The sequence below is a fragment of the Triticum aestivum genome, chromosome 1A (assembly GCF_018294505.1).
Source record: "Triticum aestivum cultivar Chinese Spring chromosome 1A, IWGSC CS RefSeq v2.1, whole genome shotgun sequence".
Lineage (NCBI taxonomy): Eukaryota > Viridiplantae > Streptophyta > Magnoliopsida > Poales > Poaceae > Triticum > Triticum aestivum.
This window is the reverse complement of record NC_057794.1, coordinates 179,375,110-179,382,429: the sequence shown is the minus strand read 5'-3', so window position 1 is coordinate 179,382,429 and position 7,320 is coordinate 179,375,110. Positions and strand designations below refer to the sequence as shown.

Sequence of the window (7,320 nt, the reverse complement as noted above, 5' to 3'; positions counted from 1 at the left end):
TCTCCTCCCCCTTGCTGGATCAAGAAGGAGGAGACGTGACTGTTCCGTACGTGTGTTGAACGCGGAGGTGCCGTCCGTTCGGTGCTAGGATCTTCGGTGATTCGAATCACGTCGAGTACGACTCCCTCATCCCCGTTCTTTGAACGCTTCCGCTCGCGATCTACAAGGTACGTAGATGCATCTAATCACTCGTTGCTAGATGAACTCCTAGATGGATCTTGGTGAAACCGTAGGAAAATTTTGTTTTCTGCAACGTTCCCCAACAACGAAAAGGTGAAACCTTGGTAAGACGAAAGGCAGGCCGCAAGCCTTCGCGTGAACCAAAGCGCAGCAGCAGCTTGGCGAACTGGCAGTGAGGAAATTAGACGATGAAGCAGCCGGACGTTTCAAAGGAAGACCTAAAACAGATGGAAAAGCAAACGAACATAAGCAAACATGCACAACCACATGGTCTGGACTCTCCCACAACAGCCCTTTCCAATATCTTTATTACATGGAAATAAATATACATGATTGAACTCAGATAGACCAGACTGCATAGACCAAACAAACAAGAAGAAGAAAGAGAAAGAAAGACGACAGACGCAACACACAGTTGCTTAACAAGAGCAGACAAAAATCTAACGAACGACCACAAGCTCCAGACAAGAAGACAGAAACCTGAGTAACGAGAGCAGGCAAAAATTTAATGAACAACCACAACCTCTAGACAAGAAGGCAGAAAGCATTAAAGCCTAGACGTCCAACGAACATGCCCAATCAGAATTCATTAAAGCCCACACATCCCAGGAACAAGCCCAAACAGAATTCGCCTGCAACAGACCCCATGAGCATCCAAGCCTAGACATGACAGACCGAAGACGAGAAGCATCTCCTAAAAGCATCAGCACGACGGATCGAAGACGACAAGCATCTCCTAAAAGCATCACATGATAGATCTAACACGACAGACACAAATCCATGACTCGGCTAAAAGAACCATTTAAACTGGGGAAAAGCATCTACTAGAACCATTACATGACAGATCCAACATGGAAAACACAAATCCATGACCCAGAGAACATAAAGACCATTCAAACTAGGGAAAACCCATGCAGGCATTTCATCGAGCACATGATAAGCGGGGAAGAATCTCACCTGACAAAGAACGAGGAAGGCAACGCACAAGCAGGAAACAGACGAGATGCACCAAGCCTCCAAGAAAAAACAAAGGAGAGGGAACAGATAAGAACAAGTTAGCACAGATCAATCTACAACGAGAAGCAGCAGGAATCAACCAATCAAATCAGAAAACTGACCCTAGCCAAACGCAACAGCAGCAGCGCGAGGAGCCATGGCGAAAGAAGCCGACCACGGGCTAAGCAGGCAACGAGCAAACTGCCAGCGATGGGTGACCAACGATGACGAGAGACAATGGCGGCTGCACGGTGGATGAGAGCAAGACGAGGAGACGCAGGCGGGGGGGAGTGGGGCGAGCGAGGAGGCAGAGAGGCAGAGAGGAGCAGAAGGAAACCACGAACCGGGTCACAAACCTCTCCCCCAGGCGATGTAACTCCTAGGGAAACCTAAAAAGGAACCCAACCAGCACGACGCGTGGGACTGAGGATAGAAAGGGGCCACCCGCAGCGTCACAGAGAGAAGAGACCCCGTGTAGCAACACGAAACAGGCGAAACGCCTCTTTACCCAGCGGACCGAAGCGGGCCAGCCACGCCAGCAAGCACGAACCTAACCCCCGCGCACCCAAGAGACCGACAAATGGGCCCGACGCGGATGAAGCAGAACGGCCGCAGCTGGGTGCAAGCGCGAGAGGTAAAAAAAATCAAACCAACCCATGAGCGGGGCTGCCAGTGCTGCAAACCCACGATCGACGCCCGTTTTGACCGAGCAGGCTTTTGGGCGACACACACACGCACACACGGTGCCACTGCGAGATGGACCCACACGCAACCCTGGCCCAGCCTTCAGCGATTCTTGTGCGAGAACGATGCGTACAGGAAAACGTACGGCGCGATTTTGACCAGAGCGACGGAAAGTACGGTCGCGCTGGACAGCGAGGTAAATCGTGCGCGCGAGGTCAATTTCAACTCTCGATGGCTCTCGTTAGGCGGGTTGGATAGCTAGAGTTATATGTTCAATTAGTGGCAGTGCATGTGTTAGTGAAGTACTAGCACGTGCATGTACGAGTTGTGCTAGGACGTGTAGTCCTTGGTCTTGGGCCAAGTGCATGGCTGGTCAGAGTCCAAGTAGTACACGTGCTAGGTTGTTGTACGTGTCTAGTTGAATACTCCCTCTATTCCAAAATATAGTGCACCCGCGGTTTCTGAGATCAAATTTTAACCATATATTTAATGAACGAGACCGACTGCGGCGGAAAAAAAAATTACATAATTAAAAACTTCTTTCGAATACGCATTCACTGATATAACTTTTGCTCCCGCCGCAATCGGTCTTGGTAGTTAAATTTACGGTCAAAGTTGAAGCATGAAGATAGAGGAAGCACTACATTGTGGAATGGAGGGAGTATGAGTTTTGATAGTATTAGGAGGTCTAGTATACGTGTAGGTTTAGAAGTGTTGTTTGGATCGGCTGCTTGTATATATAAAGGCAGCCGGGGCGTGAGTTTTTTATCATTGAGAAAACAAGAAAAAAAATAAAAAGGAAAAAGAGAGGCATGATATGTGCCTTCGGCAAAAGCTTTTTGTGTGCGTGTTCATTGTGTGATTTGATGTAATCGATCTTGTGGGCGAGCTCCAACAATTCTCACAAGAGTATTCCAAACCATTATTGAGTTTTGCTTATATCATCTTTTATTATTCCAAATAAGGAACCAACCTATACTCAGAGCCATCAGCCAGATATGCTCCATAACTTCCAATTGATGCCGCTATTAGTATGGGGCGCTCCCTATATATTATTCCATCTTTGGGCTCATCAGAACTACTAGAACATTTTCCTATATATGTATCCCGTGCTACACGTGCTACTTCCAGTCTTTTGAATATGTTCACTTTCCTCCTGAGAAAATCCCCTCGAAAGAAAACCCTGAATTGTTGCGTGTGATAGCATTGTTACAAGCGATGGCAGTCATTTAGTTGAGAATTTACTTGCCTGAAGGATGTCATATTAAAAAATGAATACCTGATATGAACCTGTCATCAAAACGCTTGCCCCAGCTTCGAGATACTCTAAATGAACATATTCAAATGAAAATACAGTGTACTTATTAAGAAGCTACTACAGGCCATATGTACATCAACAAGAATCATTTACTGTAACAAATACACTGCAGTTAAGCAAAGATGATGTACCAAAGGAACAATACTTGATGCAACAGCACCTTGCGAAGCCTTTAGTACCAATCTTAGTTCATCTAAATCATAGACAATGCCTTCCCATGGGCTTGGTTAGAGAAGGCAGGAAGCATGTAAATTCAAAGAAGACTGCAAAATGGAATCAGATTTCCAAAGTACAATGTCACACACGATGATTTGAGAACTAGATGCCATGGATATAAAAAAGATGTGCACCACACATAATGCCCGGGTCCCCCGTGTCGTCCCCCGCTAGGCTGACTCGGGCAGAGACCCTCAACTGCACCGCCGGGCCGCCTCCGCCTCCATCCCCGTCCTCCCCTCCGTCGCTGTTGGAGGAAGCCGCCGGGCGAAGCCCCGGGCGGCCAACGGCGGTGGCGGAGGACCTCTTCCCTCCCGCGTCCGAATCAGGTGAGAGGTCACCCAACGGCGTCAGGCACTTCTCCCTGATCTGGGTCGTGGCGGCGCGGTGGCTCACTTCTGGCAACGATGCAATGCGGCGACGCGGTGGTGGGTAGAGGCGGCGGAGCTGCAAGGCGACGTGGAAGATCGGGTGGTGCTGACCGCTCGACGCGTCTGCATGGTCACGACGACTATTGCTGCGGTGGCCGATGGCTCGGCGATTCAGTGGCGGCGTTTAGCCTGGATCCCGGGGTGGCGGCAGGTGAAGCTCGGGCTACCCGCGGCAGCATGGCGTGGTGCTGTCCCTGTCCAATGTGGATCTGCACCGGCGATCTAGTGGCTTTGGCTCTGGATTGGTACAGATCAGAGACGGTGACGAGCGCGTGGGATCCCTCTCGGCAGCTCCCGTGGTTTGGCAAGGTGGGGTGGCAGCCCTCCTCCTAGGCTCCAATGGTGGCACTCTTAGGCAATGGCCAGTGTGCTAGGTTTCCCATGGTGGCAGTCTTGCCGCGGATGGTCGGCGGATCTAGGCAGCTAGATCTGGGGCTTTGAAGGTGGTCGGGACGGTGCACAGGTTGTCGGTTGGATTTCTTGGGACAAATCCGGGTGAAAACTTGGTCTTCGGCCAGTGGCCGGAGCTGGTGATGGTGATGCCATTGGCGTCGTTTCCTTCATGAAGGCATCATCGAGGTGAAGCTCCCAACTCCTCCCGCGACCTCCAGGGGAAACCCTTGATTAGTTCAATGGATGATGGCGGCGCACTTGTGTTGTTCCCTCCTTGGGGGCGTCATTCTTGGAGTGGTGAATTGGCTCGAGGGACCAGTGAACGGTTTTAGCTGTGGAGCGGTGTTTCATGTCACGCATCGACAATGTGGAGTCTCGGCGGCGTGGCGTAGCAGGGTCTCAGCGATGGATGTGTGATGATGGACGCGCATAGGGAGGTGGCGTTGTATGGCGCTGTGGTGGCGTCGGCGGTAGGCCTGACAATTGATGAGTCAGTGCCTGCTCTGAAGATGGATCAGTGGAAGACGGCGGCGGCGGCCTCTGAGCGGGCGCCAAACCGGTATGTGCCCTAGACCTGGTAGTGGCTTGGATGGGGCCTCCGTTTTTAGATGTTAGACTTCGGTGCGAGATTCGTTCCATATTCGGCACCCCTTCATCAGTTGGATAGGAGTAACGACAAGTGTTGCCAAGACGGTGGCTTCAGACTTAATAATGTATTACTTTGTAAGGTCTTGGTGAATAATTAGTAAAATGACTGCATGACTGCATGCTTTGTCCAGATGCACAGGCCAGTGATCATCCTCCTTTTTAACAATAAAATAAAAAAGATGTGCAAATACTTCTGCCATTGGCTTACAACTGTTTGAGTGAGAATTTAGGGGGAAAATGCACCACACTTTGGTTAGGCTCTTGGCCGGGTTATATACAGATTACAAAAGCCAGGAGATATCACGGGGGCGTCCCATGAACCACGATCGTGCGCCACTACCAGAGACAACCGGCAGCACGATCTGCTAGGCTACAGGTCGTATGCGCCGTGTACTATACATGAGGCAGGCACATACGATATAGACTACGTATACAGTCTAACACCCCCCGCGCAGTCATGACATCGTCACTGGCAATGCAAAGACTGGACCTGAACTCAAAGAAAACATCTGAGGGAAAGCCTTTGGTCATGATGTCGGCGAGCTACTGCTGAGTGGGGACGTGGGGAACATGGAACTCGCCAAGCGCCACACGCTCATGCACAAAGTGGATGTCGAGCTCGACGTGCTTCGTCCGGTGGTGATGAACTGGGTTGACGGACAAGTAGACAACGGACACATTGTCGCAGTACACCAGCGTCGCCTTGTGCACCAGCGTGAGGAGCTCGCCGAGGAGTTGCCGGAGCCAGACGCACTCGGCGACCGCGTTGGCAACACCGCGGTAGTCGGCCTCTGCACTGGAGCGTGACACCGTCGCCTAGCGCTTGGAGGACTAGGAGACGAGGGAGTCGCCGAGGTAGACGCAGAAGCCAGAGGTGGAGCGGCGCGTGCCGGGGCAGCCCGCCCAGTCGGCGTCGGTGAAGGCACGGAGATCCAGTGTGGCAGAGGCGCAGAGATGCAGGTCGAGCGATGCCGTGCCACGCACGTACCGCAGCATACGGTTAACCAGGGCGAGGTGACACTCACGCGGGTCGTGCATGTGCAAGCAGACTTGCTGGACGGCGTAGGCAAGCTCGGGGCGGGTGATGGTGAGGTACTGCAGCCACCAGCAATACTCATGTAGGCAAAAGGATCATCGACGCGAGGCTCGTCGGAGGCGGGCAGCTTGGCCTTGGTGTCGATCGGCGTGGGCGAGGGGCGGCAGGTGTCCATGCTAGCACGCTCCAGGAGTTCCTCGGCGTACTGCTGTTGGCAGAGGAAGAACCCAGTCGCGGTCCGTGTCACATGGATGTTGAGGAAGAAATGAAGCGCTCCAAGGTCCTTCATGGCGAACTCGTTGGTGAGCTGGTGTGATGCCCCAAGACCGGAGCTTCAGATGCCTTCCATGGTTTCTGAGATTCGTTGTGTGATTTATTTTTGCTTGTTGCATTCATCATTGCATCATGTGCATTGCATCATGTCATCATGCCATCATGTCTTTAATCTTTCCAACTTAACTAAATAAACCGTATGGATCTTTGATCCATTTAAATCGAGGGAATTTACATGGTGAAATTCTCTTTAAAACATACCAAAGTCTCCTACTATTATTAGGGAGCTATTAAAAATATTTCAATAATTTGGAATCACCCATAAACACACTTGCAAATATTCCCCGTGTCTTTTCTACTTCAAGTTTGACTTCAAAACCTTTCCCGCAATTCTCTTCCCATCTGCCGAGGTTCCTCCAAAAATTTCAACATTTTTGGACACTTCAAAAACCAAGTTCTAGTTCAAACCCATTTGAATTAAATTCAAATGAGTTTGAATTCAGATCTTTCAATCTTGGCCATTTCTATTTTTCTCGGATCAAGCACATTTTTATGAGTCTCAGGAAATTAACCTCATGCCAAATTCTATCCCTAACACCTTCCTTTTCTTCTCCTTTCCTTTCTTTTTCCTGTTTTTTTAGATTAGTGAGTAGTGAGAGTTCGATGAGAAGGCTATCAGCCCAGCCAGGCAGACCCATCTGTGCCTAGGCGCAGCCCCCCCTCTCTACTGGGTTGGCCTCTAAGGCCCAACCATTGTAACCCTAGCCTGCACCCAATGCCCATCTCACCCCTCGCTCCCTTCCCCTCGTTCCCTCTGCTCGCCGCCGCTTGCATGATCCCACGCACGTAGCCTCGATCCCCATCTCTCTCGCTCTTCTCTCGACCCATCCCCACGGTCAAGCCCCATGCCCGCACAGCTCCATCCCTGCAGCCCTTCTCGCTCGATCTTGAGCGCCCCAGCGCCGCACCTCGCCGCCGCTTGCTCCGGCGACTAGCAGGACGCCGCCACAACGCCGACCAACGCCGGCGTCGACCTCCTCCCTCACGCGCGGCTCTCCTCCCGCCTCCTTCATATTCTGCGCCTCCACGTCGTCTCCCACACCCCGGCCTCCTCGTCACTGCTTTGCCCGTCCCCGGCTACCGGT

General features: G+C 51.5%; 1 long non-coding RNA gene across 1 annotated transcript; it reads right to left on the bottom strand.

Moving 5' to 3' along the window:
• Window positions 1-336: 336 nt before the first annotated feature.
• Window positions 337-1,457, bottom strand: LOC123042637 (uncharacterized). Its single transcript, XR_006418851.1, has 3 exons — window positions 1,299-1,457; window positions 1,190-1,194; window positions 337-398 (listed from the first exon to the last, which is right to left on the bottom strand). It is a non-coding gene; the product is annotated as an uncharacterized lncRNA (long non-coding RNA).
• Window positions 1,458-7,320: the final 5,863 nt, after the last annotated feature.